The 21,796-nt window shown below is 40.0% G+C and overlaps 1 pseudogene; it reads left to right on the top strand.

Annotated features, from left to right (window-relative positions):
* The first annotated feature begins 1,682 nt into the window (after window positions 1–1,682).
* LOC129654321 (cysteine dioxygenase type 1-like) lies at window positions 1,683–12,889 on the top strand (annotated as a pseudogene).
* Window positions 12,890–21,796: the final 8,907 nt, after the last annotated feature.

The following is a 21,796-nucleotide window of genomic DNA, read 5'->3' as shown; positions in this document are numbered from 1 at the left end:
GTAGATGTTTTTCTGGAATTCTCTTGCTTTTTTGATGATTCAATGTATGTTGGCAATTTGATCTCTAGGTCCTCTGCCTTTTCTAAATCCAGCTTGAACATCTGGAAGTTCTCAGTTCACGTACTGTTGAGAGGCACTCCTTGCTTGGAGAATTTTGAGCATTACTTTGCTAGCATGTGAGATGAGTGCCATTGTGCAGTAGTTTGAGCATTCTTTGGCATTGCCTTTCTTTGGGATTGGAATGAAAACTGACCTTTTCCAGTCCTGTGGCCACTGCTGAGTTTTCCAAATTTGCTGGCATATTGAGTGCAGCACTTTCACAGCATCATCTTTCAGGATTTGAAATAGCTCAACTGGAATTCCATCACCTCCACTAGCTTTGTTTATAGTGATACTTCCTAAGGCCCACTTGACTTCACATTCCAGAGAAAAGCCAAAGCTGTCTTAAAGGTGTAAAAGACTTGACACAGTCCTTTGCCCTAACCTTGCACATTGCCTTCTGATCTCATTGACTCCTCACCTTCACCCCTGTACAAGCCATTTCAGTGGACTCCTTGTTCTTCTTTAAACATGGTAGGTATGCCCCAGACTTGGAGCCTCTTTAACTTCCTGTCTGGAACGCTCTTCTTCTGGATATCTCATTTCCTTACCTCCTTCATATTCTTGCTGAAGTATCACTTTCTTACTGAGGCTTTACCTGACAACCATCATGTATTTCATTGCGTTGCATTCCTATCCCCTATCCTGCTTTATTTTGATCCTTTGTGAAAATTATCACCAGCTGAATTACTATATGTGTTTATTTTATTTAATTATCTCTTTCTCTTTGAATTGCAATGTTGCTTTCCAAAGGCCAAAATGTTTTTTCCATTGCTATATCCCAAGTGATACAATGGTACCTGATTCTAAGTAGGTGCTCAATGAATATCTGCTGAATAAATGAATGAATAAATAACTTGGCTCCAAGTAAAATGTTTTCAAGGTGAATGGAACAGATTCAAAGGAATAGATAAAACAAGTAAGCGGCTAAAAAATACTCAAAATTGGATTAAGAAGGTATATATTTCTTTTTTCAACCTGAAATAACATTTATGTGTACTATTTGAAATGAACATTCTTACAAACCAATAGTGTAAAGGGACACAGAAAAAAAAATAGAGCTCTGTTTAATAATGAATTTTTAAGCATTGACTTAAAAATCATTGAAAGTTGGAGTTAATTTTAAATGGACCAGGCTTTAGCTGATACCAAATTTTAAAAGTCACAAGCTTAAAGAGCCTCTTCTGTGAACATTACTTTCTCTTTCTTGCACTAACCCAGTGGATTGGATCCCCCAGGAAGAGCAGCATCAACATCATTGGAACTGGTTAGACATTCAGATTCTCAGACCCCACCCCAATCTGCTGCATCAGAAAACAGATAACTAATGAGAACACGCTGTATAGCACAGGGAACTCAATGCACTATAGTGACCAGAGTGGGAAGTCAGTTCAAAAGGGAGGGGATGTCTGTGTACGTATGGCTGATTCACTTTGCTGTACAGTAGAAACTAGTACAACATTGTAAAGCAACTATGCTCCAATAAAAATGAATTAAAAAAGCAAGTCCTGGGGTAGGGTTCAGAAATTTGTATTTTAACAAGTCCTCCAGGTGATTCTGACGCATGCGATAGTTTGAGAACCATGGCTGGCTATCACCCGCTCTGGCTCTCCAAGGGATGCACTGCTTCCCTGCCGCTGCTTTCTTTGGACCACTGGCTTGAAGTGAGCTAGTGGTGTAGTTGTTGGGCCTCCTTGCCTCTCAGGCCATTTTCACTCCCTCCTCTGACAATGGAAACACACACACACACACACACACACACTTGGGTTATCAGACCAGACTTATTACCCATTGCACCTTCTCATTTGATATCATCCTTGTCTTCTGCCTCATGCACAAACAAGGTATGCTTTCCCTATTTCTAAAACAAAACAGGGCTTCCCTGATGGCTCAGTGGTAAAGAATCTGCCTGCCAATGCAGGAGACACGGGGTTGATCCTTGATTGGAGAACCCACATGTCCCGGGGCAACTAAGCCCATGTGCCACAACACTGAGCCTGTGCTGCCGAGTCTGGGAGCCACAACTGCCGAAGTCCACATGCTCTAGAGACTGTGCTCTGCACCAAGAAAGCCACCACAACGAGAAGCTCACACACTGCAGCTAGAGAGTAGTCCCCTCTTGCCACAACTAGAGAAAAGTCCGTGCAGCAACGAAGACCCAGAATAGCCCATAAATAAAATTATAAAAAATGAAACAAAAATTTGAAAATTCTCTCATGAACTTCTTTTCCCTTAAGTCATTCTCCCATTTCTCAACTTATTTTTACAGCAGAACTTAAAATGAATTCTCTAAAATTTCTCCTTTTTCTTTTGAATCCACTAAATCAGGCTTTTTACTGACACCGCTTTACTAAAACTGCCTTTGTCAAGGCCATCTCACTTTGCTACATCCAATCAGCAGTGTTTAGTTCTTCTCATATAGTTCGTCTTCTCTGAGTACTGACCACTTCCCTATTCTATCTATGCCCATTCTACATCTAATACCATGGCTTGAAATACCAGTGAAGAATCTGCCTGCAATGCTAAAGACCCGGGTTTGATCCCTGGGTCAGAAAGATCCGCTGGAAAAGGGTATGGCTACTCACTCCAGTATTCTTGCCTGGAGAATCCCATGGACAGAGGAGCCTGCAGGCTACAGTCCATGGGATAGCAAAGAGTCAGACATGACTGAGTGACTAACACTTTCACATTCATATATTGATGACTCCCAAATTTGTATCTCTAGATCCAAATGGTACCCTAGCTCTGGAATTCAAACCTATATCCAAATGTCTGCTTCTCTTATCCATTTTGGTGATTAACAGGCATCTTGAAATTAACGTATCCAAAACCAATTGCCTATATGTTCCCTCCCAGACCTACTTCTTTACATTCTTATCTCAGTTGATTATAACTCCATTCTTCCAGTTGCTTAGACCAAAAACCCTGATAACCTTTACACTTCTTTCTCTTTCATGTCACATGTAAAGCAACAGCAAACATTGTTGGCTCCATTTTCAAAATACATCCAGAATCTGACTGCTTAGAGTCTTCTTCCAGAGCTTTTACACTGGTCCAAGCCACAATCATATCCTGCCTGGATTGTGTGGTGAGCTCCTAAATGGTCCGACTTCTCTTGTTCCTGGTGAGTCCATCTCAGCACAGCACTGGCCTGATCCTGCTAAGCCTAAGTCAGATCTCCACTCCTTTACCCAGATCCTTTCAGTGATTGCCCCGCCAGGCCAGAGTGCAAAGCAGAGCACTTATGACTGAAGAGGTCCGCCGTTATCAGTCCACCATTAAGTTTTTGATCTAAATTCCTACTCACTCTCTCCTTGGCTCCCTGGCCTTTTTGCTATTTTCGTTCTTCCTTCCTTTCTGAAAAGTTGTGTCTGTTTGGACGCACCATGCAGCACGTGGGATCTTAGTTTCCTGACCGGAGATTGAACCTGTGCCCCCTGCAGTGAAAGTGTGGAGTCTTAACCACTGGATGCCAGGGAATTCCCATCTTTACCGTTTTCTTAAACACTTAACAGGCGCATTCCCACTTCAGGGTCTCTGCCCTGCAGTACCTGCTGCCTTCGCCTGGACTATTTCCTTGCACTTTTCTGCATTCCTCTCTCTCACATCCCCCAAGGTCACAATTCCAATGTTCCTTGTCTAACATTTTAATTCTCTCAGATAGCTTCTCTCTCCCTTCCATTTATTTATAACACAAACTTTATAACTAAGCACCATATGGCAGATGGTGTATTTTATTCATCTGTGTTGTTCATTGTCTCTCTTCCATACTAGACTATAACTTTGTGAAAGTAGAAATTTGTGTCTCTTTTGCTCTTCCCCGGCGCCTAGAGCAGTGCCTGGCATATAGTAGACACTGAATATCTCTTTACTGAGAAATGAGTGAACTAAAACTTAAGCTCATAATTTCAAAAAGAGCATCTGTACTCATCCACAGGCTGAAGGGATAATATAAAACTCTTGCATTTTTAATGGAAAAAAATTTATAAATATTCTTGTGATGACTTTGTTAAGGCCTGTCCCTCCTCCCACTTGATTCTGAGTAGCATGAAGACTGGAACTGAGTCTCATTTGCTCACAGTTGTCCAGGAGCAACTGTGACAACTGAGGCTTGTTCTTTGGACATAAAGTGTAATTGGAGGAGGGCACATCAAGTAATCAAGATACATAATATTTTGATACAATGTTTTTAAAATGTCAAGATGTAAAAATCTGATGAATAGCATATTAAAACAGGATTAGTATTCCTGACTGTCTTTAGCTTCAGTCTCAAATTTGGCTTCACTTGGTGCTAATTTTACCTTTTTTACCTGTATTTATATATATTGATTTGATTGGTTGATCAGAGCATGGCTCATAGTAAGTGTCGGTTGCTTGAGTTATTAATGCCAAAGCACAAAGGAAGGTCTCTAAGAGATAGGTTTCTCATACTCTGTACCTTTGTTGGCCTTCATTACTTTGTTCATGCAGCAAATGGTTATCAGGTGGCAAAAGGTTATGTGTGTGTGTGTGTGTGTGTATGCATATAATGATTTATGAATTTAAACATTCCCCACACACTATAAACAGTTATTTCTGCTACCATCCCCATTTTACAGATGTGGAAATTGAGGTCCAGAGAGATGAAATGCCTTGGGTGCGTTCATAGTAAGTGGCAGCCCTAGGCTTGATAGTGGCAGATCTTCTGTGGATAGGAAGTCTGATAGTCTGCACGGCACCAGGATACATTCCAGGAAAAGGGAATCTAAGCAAATTCCTTTTACTCTTATAGAGCAAGTTCACACAGACACCAAAATAAATCATGAAAACCTAGGAAAAAACAGATGTCACGATCTAAACACTAGGCTAGGGAAACTAATGTGGAATTATTTTATGAAGCCTGTGAAACATATGGAACACGTTACAAAGCAGGGTCATTAGTGTTTTTTTGTTTGTTTGTTTTTTGTTTTAAAGTACAGTTGGCTTCGGGAACCAGGGTGTAGTATAGAAGAAAGAAGAGTGAAGGAAAGAGGTAAATTATCCTACCCTCTACAGTAACAGAGACGGGTTGATCTGATAGTTTCCTTATCATTATATACCTTTTAAAATGTTTTCTCCCTGTGAGAAATAATTCATGGGGCCCTTATGGGAATGCAGGCAATCCACTAAGCTCTAAATGGTTTTGTATATAACAGGTAGGATCCCAGATGGGGATTACGTGCTAGAGATTATTTGTAAGTCACTCGTAGCAAATACCATTGGAGCCAGCCATACTAATTGGGAATAGTGCTTCAAGGCTGTTGTTGACATTTATCATCAGAAAGATAGCTTACCATTTAAAATGTGTAAGCAAGTTTTCAGGAAATAACATTAACACGTTTAAGTGAATATCATCTCTACGCCATTACTAAAAGCACCATCTCCCCTTGCTTTGTGCAAAATAGTGAACTTTTATCGCATTTGGTGAATATTGGCAGTAACATAAGTAAATCTTTGAGAAATGGGTTAAGGGTCGATAACGTGAGAGGCCGGTAGGTCTGGTCCAGGCTTCTTTCAGATTACTGTTCTTGTCTCTTTTCCTAGTGCATGTGAGGTTTGTGTGTGTGCTGCCCTTGTGGTTCAGACGGTGAAGAATCTGCCTTGTAATGCAAGAGACCCAGTTTCAGTCCCCAGGTTGGGAAGACCCTCTAGAGAAGGAAATGGCCACCCACTGCAGTATTGTTGCCTGGAGAATTCCACGGACAGAAGAGCCTGGCGGACTACAGTCCACAGGGTCGCAAAGAGCTGGGCATGACTGTCCACTTTTTGTATTTGCAGGCTCTGTCTTAAAACAAGTTGCATAATATTGGGGTAGTGACCTGGTTTTGAATTCTAAGCGCTTAGATGACAACTTCTGATTTCCCTCTGTCCTTCTCAACAGCCATCAGCAAAGTGGGCTCCACCAGGACTTGAAGCCACAGGCTTCCCCTCCTGAGCTCCTTCCTAAGCTGTTCACCCTGGCAGACCAGAAAAAAATAAGAAAATAAAAGTGCAGCCACCCCCAGGTCCGAGTGGAATTTTATATTCTGATCTGACTCCTTTTAAGAGGTGTTGAAATAAAGTCAGATTTTTTTACTTCCCTTTTACTTTTATGTGATTTTCTGGGGCTCTTTGAAGTCCCAGAGCAGGCCAACAGCTTTACTTAGTTTTCTTTATGAGACCTTGTAAGTGCTGTGCTCCTGTCCATTTTGTTCTGTGTGTTCTTGAGAGTAGAACTCATTGCTTTTTGGTGTATGTGAGGAATGATCCCTGTCCTAAATCACTGAACGCTTCATTGGAAATAAAGAGGAGTTTTAAAGTTGTGATTTCACATAAGAAGAGTCTTCTCTAGCAGCACAATTTGAAAGCATCAATTCACTACTCTACACAATATGGATGACTAGTAAGGACCTACCACACAGCACAGGGAACTCCACTTAGTCTGTAAAGACCTAAATGGGAATAGAATCTAAAAAAGAGTGGATATATGTGCATGTATAAATGACTCATTTTTCTGTACAGCAAAAACTAACAGCATTGTAATTCAACTGCACCCCAGTCAAAATTTTAAAAAATAGTAGTTATTTCAAAATTTGGGGGAGGGACATAGCCCCAAAGCATCATTTTCCAATGTAAACTATAATCATTTGGTATCTCTCAGTAGGAAAAAAAGAGTCAGAGAACACTGAGACCAGACTTCTTTGATATTTCTGAAGTCAAGCACAGAGGTTTGAGAGAAAACACTGGATTTATCATACTGTTCCTATTAGGCAATATCACGATGAATTACAGTCTAATGTTACAAGAGGGCTGAAGCAATGAGTGTGGCAGCCTTGTTAAATCACTCTGCTATCAATCACTTCTGTGACCTTCAGCAAGACACTTTTCTGGGACTTGAGCTTTCCTTTTTCTCTAATTCTTTTCTTCTACCTACGCAAGAAGAAATTTAAAAGTTCACAGATAAAATTTCATTCATTTGTTCATTGAACATTTGTATTGATCATGTACTTTTGTGCCAAACTGATCACAGGGTACCAATGATTCAGCGCCAAGCAAAGCAAAACTTGGTTGTGACACCGTTGGAGTTTACATTCTAGTGGGAAGAGGTATGCATTATTCAACAATCATAGAAAGAAAAATGTATAAATATAATAACTTTAAAGAGTTAGGGGACATGCTTTGAGCCATGCAAGCATTTCAAAGGGAGAATTGAGCTAGTCCACCATGAGTATTCTATTTTATGCAAGGGATAGTTTAGGAAAAAGAAAATGTTTATGACAAAATTTTTTTTTCACTCAAAAACAGTCTTATTGAGTCACACAGAGGAAATCATATATCTTTATTTCATGCTATGGAGAAAGACAATTTAGTAGATTATATAAGTACTCCTTGAAGGTAGAAAACCAGTTTTGTAGAGAGAAGCCAAGCTTCTAAGGACTGAGTATGGATGCGCTTCTGTGTGAGTGAGAAAATGGGCTACATTTGTGAACAGGCTTGAAGGTGTAGGATAAGAAGAGGGAATGGTGAGTGGAGAGAGCAAGATGACAGACAGGAGGCAGTATGAGAGGGACCCCTACGGGGCTTCCCAGGGGGCACAGTGGTAAAGAATCCACCTGCCAATGCAGGAAATGCAAGAGATGTGGGTTCAATCCCTGGGTGAAGAAAGATCCCCTGGAGTAGGAAATGGCACCCCACCCCAGTATTCTTGCCTGGAAAATTCCACGGACAGAGGAGCCTTGTGGGCTATAGTCCACGGACTTACAAAGAGTCGCACGTGACTGAGTGAATGATACTGCCCCATGCCCCCAGATCCTTTAAGTCTTAGAGCTACTCAACCCACATAGTGTTTCTACAGATTGATATAGAGGTTGGACTTTGTGATTCTAGGTAATAGGCCAAGAAACAGAGATCCTGAACTGTCAGGAATCTGCAAAAAGTGAAGATGGGGTCTCTCTGGGCTTCACTAAGGTTAAGTTCAATAAGATTTCTGTGAGGCAAGAGGATTCAGCAAATATCAGTGTTATACTCCATGTTAAGTTATATGCTATATTTAATAGAAGACTGCCAAAGAGAAAATTCGCTCTGCTTTTTTGTGACTAAAATGGTATCTGTAATCTCCATTGACTGTACTCAAATCCTCTGAGTGGGCTTCAGTTCACCTCATGATATCTTCTGTTACGTGCACATCTCTTTCTATAGACCCTGGTGGAAACCTGCTCTCTCAAGGATTTGAATGGACTTGGAAATTGGGAGAGTACCACTTTCAGGAGCATTCTTTATGGAGTGTGGGAACAGATGGATAAATTCATCCCCATGTGGATAGTTCTAAGATACATTGATATACTTTTTATAAACCCTCCTGCAAGAACAAGCCCCAGTTGTCCACAGAAGTGACCTCAAAAATTAGCTTTTCCCTTCTCCTTAACCTTCCCTCTTCCCTCTCTCCTTCTAAGAATTGCTCCTCAACTGGACTACCTGGATACAAGTCCTCATATCAGGATCTGCTTTTGTAGGGAACCCTAAAGATGACCAATGCTAAAATCTGTGCATATTTGAAAAGAAGACTATGGATGCTGCTCTCTGTTTTTCCATTCCTGGATATGTTTATGCCTTTGTGAATTCCAAAGGACTATTATTATTGCGTTTTATCCTTGAAATTATTCTTAAAGTAAGAATTTTTATTATCCCCATTGTACAGGTGCAGAAATTAAGGCTCAAAGGAAAGAAGTGAAAAAGTAACTTGCTCAGTGTTGCACAGATGTTGCCCACGTAGAACTAAAATTGGTTATTCCACAGTCATTCCACACATGGAATGCCTACCGTGTGCTATGTCCTGGGCTAGCCACTGGGCCTTGCTGTTCTTCTTTCCCCTGGGTCTCCTTTCCAGATCTCTGTAGGATCTCTCTTCTACTTGGGCTGATCTAGGCCTGATCCAGAAGAGAAAGGCACTCCCTCCAGCATCTGGAAGGACTGGTGGACAGGATACTAAGATTGCTTTCTTCTTGAAGTTGCTCTTGTCCCAGTGGCCCAGAGATATAGTTCCTTCATCCTTCACCTCAGGGGTATCTTTATGGACTTCATTTCACTCTTCACTCTCAGCCAAATGGCCCGGGACCAACAATTCTGAAAAGATACCTCTTTGAAAAGTTTGCCTTGGTAGCTTTTCTTCCCTGATCGCTCTGCTTGGTAAGTTCTGAAAGGTTGTGATTGAAATTATTTTATAGGATTTATCTCAAGGCTGTATCGTCCGTGATCTCTCCTCAGTGTTTTGAAGTGTGTTGACTCTTAGATAGGCCTTGAATGAATATGAAATTATTCTTCCCCCACAGACAGCAATGAATCAATTACAAATGGTCTGATTTCTGAAATGATCCCTAAGGCTGACATAAGAAAAGGATACTGATCAGGATCAATAATGCTGGACTATCAATCCACAAATTAATATGCATGCCTTGATTTAGAATTGGGAAATAAGAAGGATAAAATCAAGATCATTTAAACATCTGTATTGTTTTGCTGTGTATATTATAAAAGTATACTGCAAATGGCATTAGAAGTTTGCCTTATTTTCTACCCAACATGAAATAAAATAGCACACACAAAAAAACTGTCAAATGGACATTAATCTTAAAATATGCCTCTGCTATTAGCAGAGCAACTAAAACAGATTTTTGGTTTCAGGCTTCATAGCATTTAAGAGGGAAGTATTTTAAGCTGAAAGATGTCTTAAGCTAGAAGTCTTCATGGTACTTATTTCATTTATATAGAATTTTGAGAGTCTGAAACCCCACTTTCCTAAAGGATTAGTTTTCTTAATGATCATTTTCCAAAATTTATAGCTGCTTTTTTACAAAGTTCATATTTATTACTTTGTGTAAAGCTTTTTTTTTCCCCCACTAGCAAAGAACAAAACAACACCATAAAGAGCAAACACAAATTCTAGGGTTTATAAATTCTTTATGACTTAAATGTCTCATGTCATAATGTCATCATAGAGTACTTAGGGATTTTATGTGGTATGGAATTTTATATGGACTAGTAAAAGGAAATAAATTATCATAGGTTGTAATTTTTCATATATATCTATATATTTATAATCAAACTGTATTTGTATAATTATATATATATAGTACATATAGGTATATATAAAATTATGCACATATATACATGCACAGATGTCTTCCCCTGGATTCGCTTGAAAACTGAATATAACAAAAGGCTGTGGTGCTAATGCGTTTTTGGAAAGAGAACTCCAGGGTAAGGACTTCCTTGGTGGTCCAGTGGTTAAGAATCTGCCTTCCAATGCAAGGGATGCAGGTTCAAGTCCTGGTCAGGGAACTTAGATTCTCACATGCCTTGAGGCAGCTGAGCCCGTGCACCACAACTATTGAACTTGCACATGCCCACTAGACAGCCCGCATTCCACAGCCTTCAGAGCCCACGTGTTCTGGAGCTCATGCACCAAAGTTAAGACCCAGTGCAGCCCCAAATAAATGAATAAATAAATGTTTTTTTAAAAAAAAGAATTCCAAGTTAACAAGAGTGAAGAAAAGGGCAAGTGTGGCAGCGAACAATGGGAAGCACATCCAAGCTGACATGCTGTCATACTGACCACTGCTTCACAAAGAGCTGCAGTGAGATGTAGCCATGCCATCAGCTGGGCACCTGTTTGGCCGTGTGTGGTATGGCTTACCCAGATGGCACGACAGAACCTTGTATCTCTAACAGCCCATCTCAGGGAAGAAGTGAGATGACATTTATCTACCTGCTCTCTTTCATCTTCTGTTTCTTGTTGGTCACAGTTGGACTCATGAGAGTTGATTCACATACACTTAGAAAGTTCTGTCACCTGGTCCCTTCAGCAGCTTTGGGGAAGTCATCACACTCTATGCAATGCTTAGAGTGGAATTTTATATGGAATAGTAAAAGGAAATAAATTATCATAGGTCATAACGCCATCACACTCTATGCGTGCTTCTAAAAATGGTGAAAGGAACCAGGGGCTCCATATATTTTTGCTTGTTTGGCCTCAGGTATAAAATCACATATCAAACCCACAAGTACCTCTCAGGGTCAGAAACTGGATGGAGGAAGTTGCTGAGGGCCTGGGAGTCAGGTGAGGTCAAGAGACTATAGATAGGAGGATGAAATGTGATAATATAATATCAGCTAGTCAATCTCAGATGCAGCAGTAGTAACAACATAATATATAATGCATCCTCAAATCTCTGCACTTAAAGAAAGAGAAAGAAGTATGTATAAGCTTGTACAGAATACAATATAAAAATATGCCAAACTTTGGAATGGGTGTTTATATTTCCTGAGATCCAAGTTAAAAATCTGAAAACAGAGTAATGAAGATTTATTTGGGAGACTTGGCTTAGGAAGCTAAAGAAAACCATCTTTATCTGTCATCCTCTCTTTCACCCCTTGGATTAACTACTTGCAGTAAAAATTTGTCTTGAAATAGACAGGATAGTCTTCCAAACAATGCCAAGAATTGGATGCCTAGTAAGAGCTATCTCACAGAGAAGAAGAAATAGATCTTTGGATTTTAAACAGCTTCCCCCTAGGCTGCCTGTAAACAAAAAGAGGTAGGAAGCCAACAATACAAGTGGAGAAGTTGAATCAATAAACCTGAAATTCAAAAAATGGCAGTGTGAGTAACAATCTTTCAGATAAACAAGGCTGAGAATTATAAGTGCTTAATTTATATGTATTTTCTAGGTACTGTAGGAAGAGATCTATATAGGAAAACATATGTTCTAGAAATCAACAAGATGAGGGTTCAGAATATTAGACTAATACTCTTATAAACAGAAAGTCATTATGTAGTAAAGTGTCACGAGCAAGTTGATTTTAAAAATACCTAAGGGGCAGGTTTGGTCTCTATATGTGTGCGCAGTGCATACCCAGATCTACCACAGTGGATGTCTTGGCAAGGGTTTCTTTATACTGTGGCACTCGGGCACCTAGGGCTTTGGGGTCTGTGTGTAACTGCCTAGCTAGCAGCTAGGGACACTGCCCTCCCTACCCCCTCCTCAGCTCGCTCAGCTCCCCTCTTGCAGCCCAGCAGAGAGACAGTTCGGCAAGGGATGGAGCAGGCACACTGAGGTGCTAAAGCCACACTCCCTGCCCGGGTCAATCTGACCGGCATCCCATGCCAGCACTTGGCAGCTGAGCAAGTCAGTGTGGAGGACGTGCAGGCAGTCTTGGAAGCCTATGAGAGCAAACCCCGCTGAGTGGGCAGTGTGTGCCAAGTTAGACAGTACAAGTGTACCTGAAACCTGGAGAATCAGGAAATGGAAAATTTAATCTCATGATTCTATGGGTGAAAGACATGGCAACAGTATCCATGATCGCACCGATTCCCACGGCTTTCTGAATATGCTGCAGGGAAATCCAAAAGAGACATTATTCTTCAAACTTCAATTCAAGAAGTTTGAACGAATCTTGAGGGAAAACCAGTGTGCCTACATCAACGATTCCATTGGCTTACATCGAGTACAGAGTATCAGCCAAATAGAACCTGCCCTAAGCCTTCACTTAAACAGTTCACCTCACTGACTCAATGGACATGAGTTTGGGTGAACTCCGGGAGTTGGTGATGGACAGGGAGGCCTGGTGTGCTGCAATTCATGGGGTCGCAAAGAGTCGGACATGACTGAGTGACTGAACTGAACTGATGCCTTTGATCAAAGAACAGGATGTAAAACCAGTCACCCTGACATACCATAGCAACTCTGGAATCAGGACTCCACTTACAACTTCAGAATCACTGGAGGACAACTAAGGAACACCAAACCCTCAGAGATCTTACTTTAAGATCCAGGTAAAGTTTTGCCTTGGAAAAGGTCTCCCACCATTTGCTGTCCAGTAATACTACTCCTTGGAAGGAAAGTTATGACCAACCTAGATAGCATATTCAAAAACAGAGACAATACTTTGCCAACAAAGGTCTGTCTAGTCAAGGCTATGGTTTTTTCCAGTGGTCATGTGTGGATGTGAGAGTTGGACTGTGAAGAAAGCTGAGTGCCGAAGAATTGATGCTTTTGAACTGTGGTGTTGGAGAAGACTCTTGAGAGTCCCTTGGACTGCAAGGAGATCCAACCAGTCCATTCTAAAGGAGATCAGTCCTGGGTGTTCTTTGGAAGGACTGATGCTAAAGCTGAAACTCCAGTACTTTGGCCACCTCATGCGAAGAGTTGACTCATTAGAAAAGACTCTGATGCTGGGAGGGATTGGGGGCAGGAGGAGAAGGGGACGACAGAGGATGAGATGGCTGGATGGCATCACCTACTCGATGAACAAGAGTTTGGGTGAACTCCAGGAGTTGGTGATGGACAGGCAGGCCTGGCGTGCTGCAATTCATGGGGTCGCAAAGAGTTGGACACAACTGAGTGACTGAACTGAACTGAACTGAATATACTTTACAAGGCCAATGCTTAGATCATTAATACTGTAAAGCAGATGTTAATTATAAGGCATTAAGTAAGCAAATAGTGTCCTAAGCTACTATAGAAGAAACAAATCCCACTAAGGATAAAAAGGCTTGTGATTTTAGAATACTAAATCAGGTGCAACACTGCTTTTACTCAAAACCCACTGGAACCATACTGTGAATGTCAATGAAGGTTTTCATAGTTTTGGGAAACACTTTCTCTGAAATAAATAAATAAATAAATGTAATACAAGACATCAAACCACCTGTCTAGTTACTTGAAGGACTAAATGTAGATGTCTTCAATATACTTTGTATGTTGTTAATATTTGAAGAGAATTCTTTACATCTGTGCATTTTAGTTTTCCAATATTATTTTACAAATACCTGTTCTTTAAATAATAGAGTATTGTAGATAGAGAAACTTAAGGCACATTGCCATTTGGTAATGAAATGAAGGGCAAACTATTTAGAAAAGTACATGTACCCAAACCCACAACAAACCAAAATTAGAAACTCATGTCTATTTTGTGTCCAGTGGTCAAACTTTGTACTGCTGCCAGAATTGCCAAATAATTTTAATAAAATGGATTTAAACATAAAAAAATAAAAATAAGGGGCAATTAACTTTGGGGTGGGAGAAGGCAATGGCACCCCACTCCAGTACTCTTGCTTGGAAAATCCCATGGATGGAGGAACCTGGTGGGCTACAGTCCATGGGGTCGCTAAGAGTTGGACACGACTGAGCGACTTCACTTTCACTTTTCACTTTCATGCACTGGAGAAGGAAATGGCAACCCACTCCTGTGTTCTTGCCTGGAGAATCCTAGGAATGAGGGAGCCTCATGGGCTGCCGTCTATGGGGTCACACAGAGTTGGACACGATTGAAGTGACTTAGCAGCAACTTTGGGGTGGGATTCTAGAAGTACCCATTAGAGTTCTAGATAAAGAACACAAAAATGCAAACTCTTGAAATGCAAAAGCTTTCAGGAGATAAAAAATATCTTTGTGGTGGTTGGTGGTGTTTTTGCTAAATCGTGTCTAAGTCTTGCGACCCCACAGAATGTAGCCTGCCACGTTCCTCTGACCATGGGATTTCCCAGACAAGAATACTGGAGTGGGTTGCCATTTCCTTCTCTAGGGGATCTTCCTGACCCAGGAATTGAACCTGCATCTCCTGCATTGCAGGTGGATTCTTTACCACTGAGCCACCAGGGAAAGCCAAAAATATCTTTAGGAACCTCTTAATTATGTGTTTGATACTCTAGGAAGATCTCACAGTTTTTACATTATTTATATTCTGGTGGCAAATCACTTATAATTTGTTAATGTTAAATATATATATATATTCCATTTCTATGGAGCAATCTCTAACAGATTGCTCCATAGAAATGAAACCTCTACATCTGGAGTTTCAGACCTGTAGGCAAATCATGCCTACTGATGTTTTTCAAAATATTTTCAAAATTAGGAAAAATTATTGTAAAATTTTACTATCTGGCCATACTAAGTGCTCAATCGTTCACAGCTGATACTGGCTGGAGATGAGTGTAGCAAGTGTGCCCTTGACACTGGTGCTCTTCTGTTACCTCATTTTCATGACTATTCTGTTGAATAAACTTCATTGTCTCCTGTAGATGATCACATCTGTAACTGTTCTCCTCCTCAAACAACCACCTTGAAGGAAATTAATCCAGAGAGATTTCCCCCGAGTGTTCATCTTTGTAACTGTTCGTGCTTGCTAGCTTGGTTCCGCATGGTTGGTGGCTTCCTCTGGCTCTCGCGAGTTCCTTGTTGCCATCGCTGGCCGTCCCTCCAACTTCGTCTCTCTCAGGCGCCATTTTGGGGCGGTGCCTGTGCATTCTTAGTGCACTTTCCACCCACTTCAGTTTGGGATTTGGTTTTCATCCTCTCTCTTGGTACTGAAAGCTATTCTAGTCTCACAGGTTGATGCATCCCAATGTTGAGTGTGTGTGCTCAGTCACTCAGTCGTGTCCAACACTTTGCAACCCTGTAGACTACTGTTCATGGGATTGTCCTGGCAAGAATACTGGAGTGGGTTGCCATTTCCTCCTCTAGTGGATCTTGCAGATCCAAGGATCGAACCCACATCTCCTGACGTTCGTCCATTGGCAAGCAGAGCCTTTACCTCTGAGGCACCTAGAAAGCCGAAATTGTTGTGGATTCATCCAAGTGACTGAATATGACTGACTTCTTATTTTTGGTATGCCTGTGGTAGAGAGGTTGTATGAATGGCCCCAGCTTTCCACGCCTCTGTATCCACATCTTTTGGTACTGAATCTCTGCCACCTCCAAAAACACACACTGACTCTGGGCTCGGCAAGTTGACCCAAATAGAGACGTTAAAATGCACTTGTACACTTACACTTCCTCTCTTGTTTTGATTGACTGGAAAACATATTTAAGCTGGCCAGAGAGTTCCTGAGCTCACGTATTGAAGGGTTATGAAAAACAGGTACAAGTGAAGACACAAGAGTTCAGTTTTCCCAGCTATTGAGTTATATGAGTCTATTCTATATCAGCTTGCAGAGAGCTAACCTCCCAAACATAATAAAGATCACAGAGTCACCTACTTGACATGCAGCTGTTGCCCAGATATGACCAGAATTATCATGCTGACCTGTAAAATAGTCAACAGTAACAAATGTTTATTATTTTAAGCCATTGACTTTTGGAGTAGATGTGTTACATAGCAATGACTAACTGATACAGTGGCCCAGTTAGTGAGATGTTGGTTGTACTTACCATATAGTCTTCTCAAGGAAACAAACCTATAGGAAGAGCTTGGGCAGCTATACATGTAACAAAACGCCAGGAAAATATTCTTATAATATTTTGAAGTTCTCAGAAGTAAAATAATTTAATTGAAGGGTTCCTTTTGGGTAGGTTGTTTTCATTTGGGAGAATGTGAACATGTCTCATCTAAAAATTGAACATGTTCTGGGGACATTCAAACCCAATGTTTGTGTTGCAAATGGCGTTCCAAACCCATTTCCACATAGGTACGGGGATCATGGGCTGGCATACAGAAAATATTTCAAAACAAAAAATTGCATTCTCTGTTACTTTGAGGTCTCTATGCAGAAATGTGATTGAAAATAAATGCATCAGTGACCTCAGAAGGTTTGGCAGTGCGTTTTAGATGCTTATCGGAGCCACACAAGTTAGGAATCTGGGATGGAAATCTCCTAAGAATAACCATTCTCATGAAATTTCCAATCCCTCTTTTTTTTTTTTTTTTGGCAGAATTTAAAATTCCGTGCAAATGGCTCATGTCGCAAGACTTCTGTGTGGTGCTGGCCAGCACCAGGCAGAAGGGTGGCCCAGCAACAGAAAACCAAACCAGTGTGGCTGCATGTTTTCACGCCTTTGAAAAGGTTTGGGTTTGGCTCAAACCAAGAAAGAGCATTTGAGGTTTTTATTTTGTGCCAATTCCTTCAAATACCATTCACCTGAATCACGGAACTTTGTGCATCAGGGGGAAACAAACCATCAACCATCATTAACCACTTGCTTATCTCTCAATCCCACATTAACCAACCATTCGTCACTCCCAACACGACTTTCACCAGTAGCTTTCACCCTCTCCATCCTTGGGTCACTTCATCAGCCTGCTCATTTGCAAATATATAAGGTCAGCAAATGTTCATGACTTAGGACTTTTTCATCCACTGGTCTAATTCTAAGATGCTAATTTAAAGAAATCTTAACTTCTAGACTCTAAAACCATTTACAGCTCTGAATTACGTGACATCTAATAATACGGTAATATTTGGATTTGAAATGCAGAAATTCTTTCCCACAAAGTTAAAACAGGATAAGGATAATCTGATTAGTTTATTTTTCAAGTTGCCAGTGACTGGGTACTTCATCAGATTGTAGCATGAGATGGTACTAATGAAGCAAAGGTCAGGGGTTCACGTCTCTGTCTGGTCCAGTTAGCGTTATTATTTTTCACCTTCCCTTTCCATTCCCCTCTCTCTCAGCCAAGTCTCCTACCAGTTAGTGCAACTGTGCAAAGAGATGTCCAGAAAAGAGAGCATGGAAAGGATTCAGTGGCAACTCACTCAGTTCTGAATGAAGTCAGGTTATGTGCTCTTGCCGCTTATGTATACACGTAAGTTTGTGCCTGGCGAGGGTTGTTTTGGTATATGCAGATATAAATATGTGTCTGCCCAGCTTCTCTCAACCCCACATGATTTGAAAAGTGTGCATTGTTTTAGTCAGATGGAAAGATTAGGTTACCTGAATACTGGTATTTAATGTACATGATCACATTTATTATCATATCAAAACCAGATGTTTAAAATTTGGGCTAGAAATTCCCTAACACGGGTTGTATTACCTCAGGGTCACCGTAGCGCCTTATGCTCACTGCTCAGCTGTATTTTGTTATGGCTCTAATACAGCAGTAATGTGTTTCCACAAGTCTTAGTCTGGTATTAGATGACATGGGGGCTAATGTTGGTGGGTTGAGCAGACTGGTAGGGGGTTATACAAACCAGAGCAATTTGCTTTCCCAACAATAAGAAAATATGTGAAGAATTATTGTTAATGGTCAACGCCCCCCCCATCTCTCTCTCTCACTCTGGCTTTGGCTTGCTCTCTCTCCTCACCTCTCCTCTTCTCTCCTCTCTCTCACTCTGGCTTTCATTTTTTATCTTTGGTTGCTTTATTTAAAATTTGTTGTTGTCATTTTTATTGTCTCCAAATGCCCCTCAAACTTACTCCAGAAACAGGAGCTGCCTCTAATTACTAACTTTCTTATCTCTGCAAAAGCTATTGGAAACCTTCCTCTTATTTGCCTGGCTTGCATTGCTTCTGTACTGATCAAATTCAAACAAGCAAGCTCAGAAAAGTGATAGCATTCTTGATTTAAGAAATTATAATCAGCACAATTTAGATAAGGGTTTTTTTTAAAAAAAGAAATAAAAGCCCATGTGGAACCAAGCCAACGATTCATCTGTTTGCATTAATAGGTTCCAGCTATGGTACTACAGGCACGGAAAGCCTGCTCACCACTGCACTTAGCAAGCACATGAGCTTAAAAATAAACTTTGACAATGTAGATCTCTTTGTCCTTTCAGGAATGGAAAACATTATGTACTTCAAAGCATACTAAGCCCGATTTTAAAATATAGTTGGGATATTATTACTGTGGCAGTTGGGAGTGTCTTTAGGCTGCACACAGTACCCGATGCTTTGGGTGCAGTAGTACTTGAGCCACAGACTAATGCGAGTAAATGACTCTGGCAATTTGGATATGCTCATTCATAAGGAAGAAACTTCTGCCTTTTAAGTTCTCTGGGACAACTGTGATATAGTTCCTCCTTTCAATGAGGGAATTTCTTCCTGAACCAAACCGCAAAAAGTGTTTGAGTAGCACATTTTCACTTGCATACAGCAGCGTTTGTTCACTTTTGAGTGTTTCTGGACAGGAAATCGATCTACAGGGTAACATTCACACACAAAAAGGAAGCAGTATGGGACGATGTCTTGTTAGTACAAGTGACTCTGTTTGGGAAATTACGGACAAGAAACCTTGGAGGAAGAACGGCGTTAAAGATCAAAAGCATGATGACTCCTGATGAAAACATCCCCAAATGATGAACCCACGAGCAAAAAGGAACTTCTGCTGTAAGTATTTTTGTGATAATCAAGTATCTAAATATTTTCAAAATTTCTAGAGTATGCGGAGTTAGATTTCCAAGCAAGTACTTGATGTAAGGAGTCTTCATTATAGTCAAGTCTATAATTAAACTCATTGGGTGATTCCAACAGAGGATTAGTTACTGGAATTTTTTCCATGACCTTGCAACGCAAATAAATTGCAAGTTGACATGGGCATGTTTTATACAATAGGCATGTAATATCAGGCTTTCAGTGTGTAATGTATTACTCTGCAATGTAAAATTGATCAATATTTGTATCTATAAATCCCCTGATGTTTGGATTCCAGTTATTTAAATGATATTTACTTTGGTTTCATGTTATGTTTAATCCTGCAATTGTGTTTTTTCATAAATAGTTTGACACATTATTTGTAATTTGCTTAGAGAGAATATTAGTTCTTTCCTTAGTGAATCTTATTTATATACAGTAGGGGGAAGAGGTGTGTTAGAATTTTGAAAATGGGGAAGAAGAGGTATGATAGTTTTAAACTTGAGAACTAAGGCATTTTAAAATATTTACATTTCCATAATATATTGGTAAGTAATTCTGAAAATCATTTAGATTTCTCTGTATAAGACTTCTAACTCCATATGAATATTGTTATGGTCTTGGAAATGTGAATCAAGCTCATCAGTAGCATAATTATTAAATAGAGCTAAGTCCATATTTAGTGCCTGGCACAGAGTACATACTTGCTAGTTGTTGCATGTTGAGTATAGGCTGATGTTGGGTAATAGAACAAGTATCCTCATTGTACAATAGTCATTTCATATTGGGATTTCACTTTATGAACTTACCCATGAATGTGTGATTAAATTGCATAACAAAGAACTGTAGAATAATGGTGTTACATTGTTTTGCTGTTTTCAATAAGGAATTGCTTTAAAAATCAAATTTTGAATGGATTTCTATTCCTGGTTGTTTGTGTAACATTGTTTATCTGAAGGGGTATCATAATGCTTCTGGAGCAATTCAGTATATAAAATACCAGTTTCGTTCCCATTAGTATGTGATTTCCAGGAGCTAGTTTGTGGTATTGAGACTTGGAATTAGCAATTTTGGAGCCCCCTCTGCTGAGGATTAATGGGTAGGTCAGGACAATGGCCAAATCCTCAAATGGGGAGATGTGTAAGGCACATGAAAATAAACTGAGAGATGAGTAGATGAAGAGATTCTTGGAGTCAAGCCAAGTGTTTCTGGAATGAAAGAAGAGAAGCAGAAAATATGGAGAAAGCCATAGAGTGGGAGAGAGCTGGAGAGGTAATGGAAACTCATTATAGATGCCATCTCTGTCTCATATAATCCCAGATAACACTGTTCTAGGACCTCAATTTTTTCCTAGGTCACTTACTATAGATACTTATCACACTAAACACATGTCCTTCTACTACCACAAGTAGGAAATAAGAATGCTATTCGCATGATTTTTTTGCATCTTATTAGAAGTGATGGGAACCTTTGAGTAGGAGATGATGGAAGCTGTAACTAAGCAACAACTGTCATCAAGGTAAAAGACTTTTGAATAATCATATATAACATTTTAGATAAGCTTATATTATCCCAATAACTGTTCGGTTTAGTTTCCTACTTTCTATGTATTTTATAAGTAATTTATCCAGGCATATCTATCAGAATGTAACTATAATTAGAACAATATACTCTATAGGAATCATTTAGAAGTTCTTTTAAGAATTAAAGGGTTAGATGATAGGCTGATATTGCCTGCATGAGCACTTTTTCACATTAAATTCATCGTGATTTATTAGGCAGGATTCTGAGACCTCAGTCAAGAAATGATACAACATTGGAGGCGTCTTAAGCCTTCATTTTTAAGGAACAGAAAGGGATCTGATTATAATCTGAAAGCCAGTGTATGGTAGACTGATTTTGAGGATTATCTTCAAAAGGAAAATGTAGGTTTAGGATGTGTCTCTCCCCCTGCCCCTGCCAGTACTGATCAGAATGTAGTTATTGATAACAAATAATAATTTGAATTTTTATGGCATAGTGTAATCTTTCCTAGTTAGTTGTTTGACACCAGAAATATCTATTGCCGAACAGTTTAAGATTTGCTGTATTAGGAGGAATAAACTCCTTGCCACTCCTACTGCTGGTAGATGAGGAGGTTTAACGTGGAGGGAAAAGAAAACATTTTGTTTTGTTTTGTTTTGGCTTTTAATTTTATTTTATTTTATTTTTAAACTTTACATAATTGTATTAGTTTTGCCAAATATCAAAATGAATCCGCCACAGGTATACATGTGTTCCCCATCCTGAACCCTCCTCCCTCCTCCCTCCCCATACCATCCCTCTGGGTCGTCCCAGTGCACTAGCCCCAAGCATCCAGTATCGTGCATCGAACCTGGACTGGCAACTCGTTTCATACATGATATTTTACATGTTTCAATGCCATTCTCCCAAATCTTCCCACCCTCTCCCTCTCCCACAGAGGCCATAAGACTGTTCTATATATCAGTGTCTCTTTTGCTGTCTCGTACACAGGGTTATTGTTACCATCTTTCTAAATTCCATATATATGCGTTAGTATACTGTATTGGTGTTTT

The sequence above is a fragment of the Bubalus kerabau genome, chromosome 5 (assembly GCF_029407905.1).
Source record: "Bubalus kerabau isolate K-KA32 ecotype Philippines breed swamp buffalo chromosome 5, PCC_UOA_SB_1v2, whole genome shotgun sequence".
Taxonomy (NCBI): domain Eukaryota; kingdom Metazoa; phylum Chordata; class Mammalia; order Artiodactyla; family Bovidae; genus Bubalus; species Bubalus kerabau.
Note: the sequence above shows the minus strand (reverse complement) of the source record. Positions and strands in the feature narration are given on the sequence as shown.